This window comes from Dipodomys merriami, unplaced genomic scaffold (assembly GCF_024711535.1).
Source record: "Dipodomys merriami isolate MVZ:Mamm:240054 unplaced genomic scaffold, mDipMer1.0.p SCAF_1322, whole genome shotgun sequence".
Taxonomy (NCBI): domain Eukaryota; kingdom Metazoa; phylum Chordata; class Mammalia; order Rodentia; family Heteromyidae; genus Dipodomys; species Dipodomys merriami.
The window spans coordinates 106,084-117,655 of NW_027202630.1; the positions used below are offsets into that span (position 1 = coordinate 106,084).

Consider the following 11,572-nt stretch of genomic DNA (forward strand, 5'->3'; position numbering starts at 1 on the left):
CTCATGCATGCAAGGCAAGCACTCTACCACTGAGACACCTTCCCAGCCTCTGAATAAAGTATTTCATTTAGTACTTATTTTAACAACCTGTAAGGAATTAGATTGGGTTACCTTACAGATGAGAAAAGAGCTCAGTATCACAGGTCACATGGCTTTAGTAAAAGACAGATCTTTATTTTGACTCAGTGGATAACTCCAAAGCCCATCATAGTTAACTGCCATCTCAATACTTCAGAAGAACATTAAGAACTTATGTTCAAAAAATCTTTTTTTCTTTTTTTGTGCAAGTCCTAGGGCATGAACTCAGGGTGTGGGTGCTGTCCCTGAGCTTCTTCAGCTCAAATCTAACACTCTATCACTTGAGCTACAGCTCCATTTTGGGCTTTTGGTAGTTACCTGGGGATGAGTCTCACAGACTTTGCTGGTGAGCTGGCTTTAAACCCATCCGGGGTCTCAGTTTCCTGAGTATCTAGGTTTACAGGTGTGAGCCACCAGTACCTGGTCAGAAAACATTTTCTAATCAGGAATCAAGCTTTTACATAGACTAAGGAATCATTTATTAGTAAGATGTTATACAATTGTCTAGTCTGACTTCTTAAACACGATGCTGAAGACAACAAACAAAAAAGAAAATGTCCCAGTCTGCATAAAATCCATACTAAAGGAGTAAGAAAAGTTTCTCACTGAGAAATATTTGCTTTGTAGAAAACTTGAAGACTAGTTATTTTACAGTTGATGAGAAATAGAAAAAAATCAAATGAGGTTTAGAGATATCAGTGGCAAGCACACTGACAGTTCAAAGAAGTAAAACAGAGAGCCATCTTTAAAAGCACTGACATTTGGAAAATTTTAATCTGGCAGCTCTCAAACATGCTCGTCTCAGGACCTCTTAATACTCTTAAATTTTGAGAGCTCCCAAAGAGCTAATTAAAAAGGTAAGGTGGCTCAGTGGTAGAGTGCTTGCCTTGCATGCATGAGGTCCTGGGTTCGATTCCTCGGCACCACATAAGTAGAAAAAGCCAGAGGTGGCACTGTGGCTCAAGTGAGAGAGCGCTAGCCTTGAGCTGAAGAGCTGAGGGACAGTGCCCAGACCCAGAGTTTAGGCCCCGCAACCGACAAAAAAAAATGTAAGTAGAGCCAGGAACTGGTGCCTCTCACCAGTAATCCTGGCTACACACTCAGGAGACTGAGATCTATAGATTGCTATTAAAAGGTAGCTGGAGCAGGAAAGTCAATGAGATTCTTATCTCCAATAAACCACTCAGAAAACAAAACAAAACAAACCCAGAAGTACAACTATAACTCAAGTGGTAGACTGCAGCTCCGGATCAATGCCTAAGTGCTGAATTCAAGCCCCAGGACTGGCACAAAAATAAATAAATTAAATAAAAAATAGGGGATACACATGCATTAGCATGTGCACGCACACACACAAGAGAAACAGACAGATATGTTAAAAAGTAGAACTCAGGTAATGAGCAAAGCATCAGGTATTGAGTCCTAGTTTCACAACCCAAACAAAAGAAAATTTAGAACTCAAGTGCTTATGGTAGTTTTGTAAATTTAAGAACAAAAACACTGGGGATGGGAAGGTGGCTCAGTGGTAGAGTGTTTGTCTTGTATGCATGAGGCCTTGAGTTCAATTACTGAGCACCACATAAGCAGAAAAAGTTGTAAGTGGCGCTGTGGCTCAAGTGGTAGAATACTAGCACTGAGCTAAAGAGCTGAGGGTCAGCACCCAAGCCCAGAGTTTACTCCCCACAACTCACCAAAAAGAAAGAAAAGAAACACTACTTATTAATATACGCTTATTGAAAAACACTGTATTTTCCAAAAAAGGTAAAATTTCAGCAGAATAGTCCCATTGTTTTACATCTTTAATAAATCTCTTCATCCTTTAGCCTAATGAAAGACACCTGTATTCTCTCATCTGCTTTTATACTGTCTGTTGGGTTATGTTGTTTCAAGTATATGCAGAAAAACTACCTTACAAAGTCACTTAGTTAGAAAAGGAAGAAGTATTTTAGTTGCCTTCTCAGATTATCAATAAAGCTAATGCTGGCATACTCCTTAATATTACACTAAAACTCAACTAGTGGTCATCTCTTAAAATTTAGTTGTAATGAGATACATAGCAATGAGCCTGAAGCTATACCATAAGATTTTCTGCTTGGATGTATTAAATTAAAATCAGTTAGTCTTTTCTTTTCTTTTGCCTGTACATGATTTGCTAACATCACACATTAAATAATGGGAAAATACTCACACCGAGTGACACAAATCTTCCAAATGCTGACCAACTGTCCTGAAATCAATGAATATAGCTGTTATTATCAACACAGATTTCATCAGCATAGTCTGTAAACAGCACTGGGAAGCTACAAAGCTCAACAGAGCAATAAATACATTCTACAAAATTGAAACTTAGTTTGAATGTGTATCATGACTCATACATCGTTGCTTTTCTCATTGAAAAGGCTCATTTCATTCACTTTTAAGAAATGTTCACCAAATAAAATTCTAGTCTCTATGACCACTTGTATACTTCAGAGTGAAAATGTCATTCCATGGCAAAGTAAATAGTTCATTTAAACACTACAAATGGGCTAGGCACTGGTGGCTCATGCTTGTAATCCTAGCTACTGAGGAAATTAAGATCTAAGGATCATGGGTCAAAGCCAGTCCAGACAGAAAAGTCTGTGAGACTCTTATCTCCAATAAACTACTCAGAAGAAGCCAGAAGTGGTGCAGTGGTTCAAGTGGTAGAGCACTACCCATGAGCAAAAAAGCTTAGGGCAACATCCAAGCCCTGAGTTCAAATCCTAGGACCAGCTTTAAAAAAAAGACAAAACTTAGTTCATTGGATTCCACTTTCTTAAAATAGCCAATTAGCAGAGAATATGTCTTAGAAATATATCTAATTAAATGTTAAAATTAAACAACCCTTAAGATTCATTTGTCCAGAAATTACATTTTATACTAACTGCCACATTACCTAATTACTATAAAAAATGAGCAGCTTCAACATTCATATTTTCTAAGAGATACAGGCTTTAAATTGTGGAGGCAGGGAGGGGGAAGAGTGCCACTCACGTTTTAGGTACTACCAACTTTTCTGCCTCAATTCAAGATGGAATTAAGGATCCCACAAGTCATGAGGCACAGATGAAGTATCCAGAGATATAAAGAAACATCAGCCAAACTGAGGACAAACTCTGAAAAAGCAATCTTTAACTGTAATCACTGGCAGGGGTGTATGAACAATATCAGTATGAGGGATGATAAGAGAAGTCTGACAGGGAAAAAAAAAAGAAGACATAAGCAAGAGGCTGACGTGTTTGAACACCTAGATGGGGGAAAGTTGCAAAAAAAATTCTACATGAAAATTCTTACTGCAAAAAAGAGAGAGATGCAGGGTACCAGTGGCTATCCCTGTCAGACTGCTACTAAGGCAGCTGAGATCTGGGGATCATAGTTGGAAGCCAGCGTAGGAAGAAAACTCCGTGAGACTCCTATCTCTAATCACACACAAAAAAAAGCTGGAAGTAGAGGTGTGGCTCAAGTCCTTAAAGGTCTAACTTTAAGCAAAGAAGGTCAGGGACAGCAAGCAGACCTTGAGTTCAAGCCCCAGGACCAGCACAGGTGTTGTGCGTGCACACACACAAACACACAAATCACTCTAGTAATAATAAATAATCTAGTAATAATAATAATAATAATAATAATAATAAATACCCTAGTAATAATAAATACTCTAGTAATAATAAATACATTGCATCTTCCCACTCCGATTCTGAATTTTCATATTACCTTTTTTCTCTTCTTCCTCTTCCTCAAAAAATTCTGCTAGGGAAAATGCTTCTGAGTTGTTCTAATTCAAATATTAGAGCCTCTAATTCTTCTCCACTCAGAGAGTTAAGGAAAGATTTCACCTGAATGAAAATAATAAAATATTGTGTAAATATTAATGAAAAAAATCTCATAAGGAGAAAAGACTGAAGAGCTCATGCCAGCACAGCTCTGTGTGTGTGTGTGTGAGTGTGTGTGTGTGTATGTGTGTGTGTATTTGTGTTGGTCCTAGGGCTTGAACTCAAGGCCTGGGTGCTTACCTTTTGTGCTCAAGTCTAGCACTCCATTATTTGAACCACAGCACAACTTCCAGGTTTTTGGTGTTTAATTGGAGATAAAAGTCTCACAGACACTCTTATCTGAGCTGGCTTCCCACCATAATCATCAGATTTCAGTCTCCTAAGTAGCTAGGATTGCAGTACCCAGTTCTAATTTTTTTTTATTTTTTACAGATCCTGGAGCTTGACCCGGGAGCTATCCCTGAGGCTCTTTGTTCTCAAGGATAGCGATATACACTTGGAGCTACAAGACTACTTCCAGCTTTCTGAGTTGTTTATCAAAAATAACCTGTCTGGTCTGGCTTTCAATTAACCTCAGATCTCAGCCTCCTGAGCTAGGATTAGAGCCAGAACTAATTTTTTTAATAACCGTAACACTAGGATAGTGTTTATTACTAGGATACGGTTTAGTAACAGTAGCACAGAAGACGCTAACAGAGCTAAAAACAAGAAACCAACATCCCTGGCTCTTTCTCCCTCCTTTCTTCTCCAACCCTTCACTTCTGAGCTAAACCAGCAGCTGCCCACAGAGGCTGATTCTCTAGAGAGATGTATGCATTCTACGGCTGTATCTAAAAAATGCCCCCGGTTGTTTCATTTCTCCTATCTCTGCATGGTGAGTGGGGAGCCCAAGGCCAGACAGTTCTTTGCTTCCCAAAGTAACATGCTCTGCTACACTGGATTTGCCCACCAGGGGTGCTGTTCGCTGAGAGCCCTGCCCACAGAAATTCCACAGGCCACTCAAGTCCCCTCCCTGGGCCTTTGGCTTCCCTACCCCAAAAACTCAGGTTGAAGGAATGATTGTCAGTCCACATTCCCTACAACCACATGCTTTCACCATTATTCACCATATTCCACCCATCTCATCTATTAGGATCCCTTCCATCTTTCTACCGTTTCTCTCACATTTCTTTTTTTCTTTTTTGGCCTCGGTCGTGGGGCTTGTACTCTGGGCCTGGGCGCTGTCCCTCAGCTCTTCAGGTCAAGGCTAGCGCTCTAACACTTGAGCCACAGTGCCACTTTCGGCTTTTTCTTTTTGCTTATGTGGTGCTGAGGGCCTCAGGCATGCAAGGCAAGCACTCTACCACTGAGTCACCTTCTCAGCCCCACACATTTCTATGACCTTTTTAATTACAAAGAAATCAATAGAAGAAAAATAGAGCCAAAAGAAAGCATTACGAAACTCTGAATACTTTCCATCTCTTTTCCACTTGGAGGAGAAACTGTTGGTGTTCAGGAGAAAGGAATTGAGGTTCTCAGGAAACTACAAGAAGGCAAGAGGGCTGACAAGAGAAAGAAAACCATCCTTAAACATGAATGCAAGGGTAGGAATGTCGCTTAGTGGTAGAGTGCTTGCCTAGCATGCATGAAGCCATGGGTTGGATTCCTCTGGACCATATACACAGAAAAAACTGGATATGGGGCTGTGGCTCAAGTGGTAGAGTGCTAGCCTTGAGCAAAAGGATCTCAGGGACAGTGCCCAGGTCCTGAGTTCAACCCCCAAGTCTGACAAAAAAAAAAAAAAAAGAATGCAGCCAGGTGTCAGTGATACACACCTGTAATCCTAGCTACTTGGGAGGCTGAACGGATCTGAAAATCACTGTGCAAAGTTTGATCCCTTTTGCCCAGAGACACCGGCACCCATTTATCTCAAGGAAAAGCAACAAAGGCCCTTCAGGGATGCTATAGGTCTCTAAGATTGAAGCCTCCCCGCCCCCACTTCTGAAGGACATGAAGGAGACACAAAGCTATTGTGCAGATGGCATTATCTCTGAAGAACACCTGGCTATTGTGGGAAGGAGATGCACAGGGGGTCAAGGATGGAGATGATCTACAAAGTGCGTTCTGTTGGAGATCAAAGAAGGATCGCTTCAGAGGAACTTCACACTTGGAGAATCCAAAAAGGAACTTATGTCAAGATGGAGGAAACCCACACTTTCCTTCTGTGGCCATCAAAGAGATGCCAAGGTCTCTGCTGTGTGCTTTCCCATTTTCTCACATACTGCCTGGGTCCTATAATAGCCCACACTATGTAATCCTCACCACTAAATTCCCATGAGAATTCACCTCAAGTGAAGGTAAAGTCTACTTTGTACTGTGTGGGCTATGGCCCTAAGCAGGATATAAATCCATCCAAGACATGTTTACAATCTGGATCTGAAGCAAAAACAAAACAAAACAAAACAAAACAAAAAACCCATGGCCTGAATCTGGATGCTAGTGGCTCATGCCTATAATCCTAGCTCTTCAGAAAGGCAGAGACCTTGGTTTGAAGCCAGCCTAGGCAGAAAAGTCTGTGAGAGCCTGATCTCCAATGAATCAGCAAAGAATTGGGAACAGGAGCTGGGAAGGTGGCTTAGTGGTAGAGTGCTTGCCTACCATGGCTGAATCCCTGGGTTCAATTCCTCAGGGCCACATACACAGAAAAGCCAGAAATAGCGCTGTGGTTCAAGTGGTAGAATACTAGCCTTGACCAAAAGAAGCTTAGGAACAGTGCCCAGGACCTGAATTCAAGCTCCACGACTGGCAAAAAAGGGTTGGAAATGGAGCTGTGGTTGATATGGTAAAGTACCAGTCTTAAGCAATAAAAGCCAAATGAGAGCTCCAGGCCCTGAGTCCAAGCCCTAGTACTAGCACAATTATAAATGCACACGCACACACACACACACACACACACACACACACACACACACACACACACACACACAGAGTTTAGAAGGGGGAAGAAATGAATTAGAAAGGGTTGAGAGAAGGTTGAGACGATATGAATTCCTGCTGATCTTGTCACCACAGTGAGTCAGGCAAAAGTTCTGTTTCCTTTCCAGCTATGCTGACTCACTCCTCTAGAGGTAGAGATAGGAGAACCATAGTGGAAGGCTAGCCAAGACAAAATTTAGTGAGAATCTACCGAAAAAGGAGGAAGAGGAGGACGAGGAGGACGAGGAGGAGGAGAAGGAGGAGGAGGAGGAGGAACAGGAGGAGGAAGAGGGGGAGGGGAGGAGGAGCAGGAGGAGGAGGAGGAAGAGGAGGAGGAGAGAAGGAGGAGGAAGAAGAGGAGGAGGAGGAGGAAAAGACACTGGTGGCTCACATATGTACTACTAGCTATTAGGAGGCTGAGATCTGAAGGTCAAATTCTCAGCCAGCCCAAACAGAAAACCCTCTGAGTCTTATATCCAACCATCCAGCAAAAGACAGGAAGTAGAGGTGTGGCTCAAGGGGTAGAATGCCAGCCTTGAGCCTCAAAGCCCTGAATTCAAACTATAATACAAATACTTAAAAACAAATCCAGACATGATAATGCATGACTATAATCCCAGCTACTCTGGAGGCAAAGGTAGAATGACTGTGGTCCAAGGTCAGTAGGAGTAAAAACATGATACCCCTATCTGAGGGAAACAAAGAAAGAAAGAAACCCCAAAAGTAAACAGGACTGAGGGTATAGGTAATATAGTAGAGTACTTGCCTGGTAAATGTGAGACCTTAAATTCAATCCCAAGCACCACAAAATAATCCAGTTTTGTTTGTAGTTTCTTAGGTATCTCTGGGAAGGTATGTGGAAAAGAGATTTCCCAAATAGAAAAGGGACCCTCTGGACACTGGTGGCTCATGCCTTTAATCCTAGCTACTCAGGAGGCTGAGATCTGAGGATCACAGTTCAAAGCCAGCCAATGCAGGAACATCTGTGAGACTCATCTCCAATTAACCACCAGAAAACCAGAAGTGTGCTGTGACTCAAGTTGTAGGGAACTGAAGAGCTCAAGATCAGTCCCCAGACCCAGAGCTCAAGTCGCATGACTGACAAAAAAAAGAAAGAAAAAGAAAGAAAAGGGAACCCTACTAGATTTTCCATGCCCCACTGTGACCCTTGAGGAAATTAGATTAACAATACAAGCTTGAAGTCATTCACAAAACCTCACACAAGTTAGCTGATAGTACCTTGCCAGTTGCCAGGAGTGGGAGAATTTGACGGCTTCTGCCAAACAGAGAATTAGGGGCTTCGTAAGTGACCTTCATGTCTCTATGTGGGTTGGAGCTCCTCATTCACAAACTGGTCACTTGGATGAAGGGTAGCCTAGCAACTTCTCTATTATCCTTTTATTGTTTTTCTTCTTTTTTTTTTTTTTTGCTACTGTTATGCAAGAGTGGCACAGTGGATCTGGATTGGCAAAGGAGTTTTGTGACATGGAAGTCTGCTCTTCGTGATCCTATTTAAGATATTCATTCTGGTCATAGATTTACCAGAAAGAGTCACTTTTTATTCCCATACCTATTTACTTCTCTGAGGCAGAAATGTTTACTCTACATGTGGAAAAAAGAAAAAGAAAAAGAAAGTGTTAGAAAGAAGGCAGTTCTGTGGGTTTTTGAAACAGTTGACTCAACTTCTTGTGGTTCAGCCCATTATTTGTTGTTATTGATGTGGGGCTTGAACTCTGGTCCTGGGTGCTGTCCCTCAGCTCTTCAGCTCAAGGCGAGCACTCTATCAGTTGAGCCATAGTGCCACTTCCAGTTTTCTGGTGGTTTACTGGAGATAAGAGTCTCACAGACTTTACTGCCCACGCTGGCTTTGAACCAGGATCCTCAGCTCTCATGTCTTCTGAGTAGCTAGGATTAAAGGTGTGAGTCACCAGCACCCAGCCAGACTGTTTATTTTTTAGGCGGGTTATACCCTCACTCCTAATTCCAGCTTAATTTTTTGAATATATTTTCTAACTTCCCTATTACCTTACCCTGCCTATATTATCCCAACTATGGTTTCTTTTGAATTGTTAATAGATTGCAGAAAATTTAGTAGAAATCATATCTTGAATTTGGAGGGTAAGCTCATGCAAACATGTTTGCCAGTCCTGGGGATTGAACTCAGGACCTGAGCACTGTCCCTTGATCAAGGCTAACACTCTACCACTTGAGTCATAGCTTCACATAGCTTTTTGGTGGTTCATTGGAGATAAAAGTTTCATGGGCTTTCCTGCCTGGGTTGGCTTTGAACCACAATCCTCATATCTCAGCCTCCTGAGTAGCTAGGATGACAGATGTGAGCCACCAGTACTTGGCTCATATATTGAATTTTCAATGTGAATCTTTTCTCAGGCTGATGAATGGGATTTTCTCCTGCAAAGCTGAGAAGAGACAGTACCTACAACTTCAGATCAGCCCAGCAATTCTGAGTTAATAACTAACCACTCTAGCACACTGTTGCTAGGCAAAGATATCCAGTAGTCAGGGTGAATTAAACACATTTTCCAACACACAACATTTTTGCTTATAATCATCTTTTCACATACAACTCCATCACACATTAGGGAGCACCTGAGAAAACTCAAACAAGGCTGGGGAAAAGAAAAAAAGACAATTACAATTCGGGCACTGATGGCTCACAACAGTAATCCTAGCTACTCAGGAGACTAATATTTGAGGATCATGGTTCAAAGCCAGCCCAGGCTGGAATGTCCTTAAGACTTTTATCTCCAATGTACCACCAAAAAGCCAGAAGTGGAACTGTGGCACAAGGGGTAGTATACTAGCCTTGAGTAGAAAAATTCAGAAACAGAGCCCAGGTCCTGAGTTCAAGCCTCAGGACCAGAACATGCACCCGTGCGTGATTGCGTGCATGCATGCGTGCACATGTGCACGCACGCACGCACACACACACACACACACACACACACACACACACACACACACACACACACACAAAATGGCTCACCATTTCCTTCCCAAGATACCTGGCTCCAGAAAGCACCACAGCATCACTATTTGCAGTGCCCATGAGACAATCGACATCCTATAAAAGACAAGTGTTGTGTTTAGATCAAATGTTTGCTCTTGTATGTAAAGCATGGTTACCTTGACAATGAAGGCCACCCGTATGAAGCACTAAGCACTGTCCCGTATGAAGTTTGCCATGTATGTCAATTCACTTCATCCTGGCAGTAATTAGCTTGAAAGGAAAGCTATGATGCTCTCATTTAACAGAGCAGAAAGTTGAGAATGAAGGAATACAGGATCTTACTCATAAACAGTCCTTAAGATGGTGACAGGCCTGTAGCCTGGGTAACCTAGTTCTGAAATCAAGTTCCAAAAAGAATGTCCTCATTATAATGACCTCACAATTCTAGTTGACCAAGAACTCAGGGAGGGGCAACGATGTGTGCCAGGGGAAGGCAGCAAATGTGATAATCTTGGTGATGGGCTGGACCTATCAGTTGTGAAATAACCAAAAAACAACTTGGAACACATAGGAGTGAATTCAGCAGGAGCATCTGCTCCAGGTCTCAGCAGGAAACAAATGCCCCATGGAAAGCCCAGTACTAGTAGATCATGCCTATTATCCTAGCTATTCAGGCAGCTGAGGTTTGAAGATCAAGATTTGAAGCCAGCCTTGGCAGAAAAGTCTGTAAGACTCTGATCTCCAATTGATCAAAAAGGAAGAAGTGGAGCTCTCTTGAGTAAATCAAAACAAGCAAGAGAGACTCAGAGTCTAAGTACTTGTACACCCCCCCACACACACAAACAAATTCAGTTCACTTTTGTGAACCAACTGGAAGAAAGAAGTGATGGGTAGGAGATTAAAGAATAAACAAGGGCCACTGAGCCACATGGAGATTGGCAGCAAAAGAGAGCTGTGGATTCCCCGAGGTCAAAGGAGATGAAAGCTCAGAAGAAGTGCTATCAGAGTCCACAGAGAGTCAGATTTGTGCACCAGGGGCCCTCCATCAGGGGCCACAAAGATGGAACCCATGATGATTACCAGTGTCACACTGAATCAAGAAAGCACTAGAGAAGCGCCTAGGCCTCCTTCCTGCCTCCCACCGACCCAACCCAGCCAAACACATTCAAGTGTAGTAGTTCACTGGCCCCTTTCCATGTGAGACCAACCAGCAAAACTCATCCAGGTGAAGTGTTCTAGAAGGACCAATCTCCCAGGAGAGGAAATGGGTCAGAAGAGCTTCAAAATAGATTTGGAGAGAGCTGAAAACTCAATTATATAAGACAGCTTTGGCCGAGGAATGGTAACCCAGTGGAAACTTTCACTGTAACCTTCACCGTACAATGTGAATGGTTGACACCCGCAGAGAAAGGAGAGGTTCCCCAATGCCCCACTGAGCAGCATCAAGCAGAGAAAATTAAAAGATTCTCTTCATTTGAATGAAGGTCAAGCACATCTCTACCAAATCTGTAGAAGAGTGTGCTGTAGCATACTGCTTTATTTTGTTGTTGTCTTCTCTGGAGGCTGGCACTGGGACGTGAACTCAGGGTCTGGGCTTGTCCCTGAATCTTTTTTGCTTGTTTGTATGTTTTGCTCAGGGCTACCACTTTTCCACTCGGGCTACATCTCCATTTCTGGCTTTCTGGGTTGATTAATTGGAGATAAAAATCTCATGATGGAGCTGGGAAAGTGGCTCAGTGGTAGAGCATTTGCCTTGCATGCCTGAAGACCTGGGTTC

The 11,572-nt window shown here is 42.4% G+C and overlaps 1 long non-coding RNA gene across 6 annotated transcripts in view; it reads right to left on the reverse strand.

Moving 5' to 3' along the window:
• The window catches only part of LOC138825027 (uncharacterized), a 40,619-nt gene extending 30,449 nt beyond the window's left edge, over window positions 1–10,170 (reverse strand). For 5 of the 6 annotated variants that reach the window (XR_011371299.1, XR_011371297.1, XR_011371296.1 and 2 more), the window contains exons 1-5: window positions 10,138–10,170; window positions 9,832–9,909; window positions 8,064–8,426; window positions 3,811–3,932; window positions 2,267–2,305 (exon numbers count right to left, since the gene is read on the reverse strand). This is a non-coding gene — a long non-coding RNA (uncharacterized lncRNA). The remainder of the gene's footprint in view (window positions 1–2,266; window positions 2,306–3,810; window positions 3,933–8,063; window positions 8,427–9,831; window positions 9,910–10,137) is intronic. The other variant, XR_011371298.1, reaches the window with a different exon arrangement.
• Between the last annotated feature and the right edge of the window lie 1,402 nt (window positions 10,171–11,572).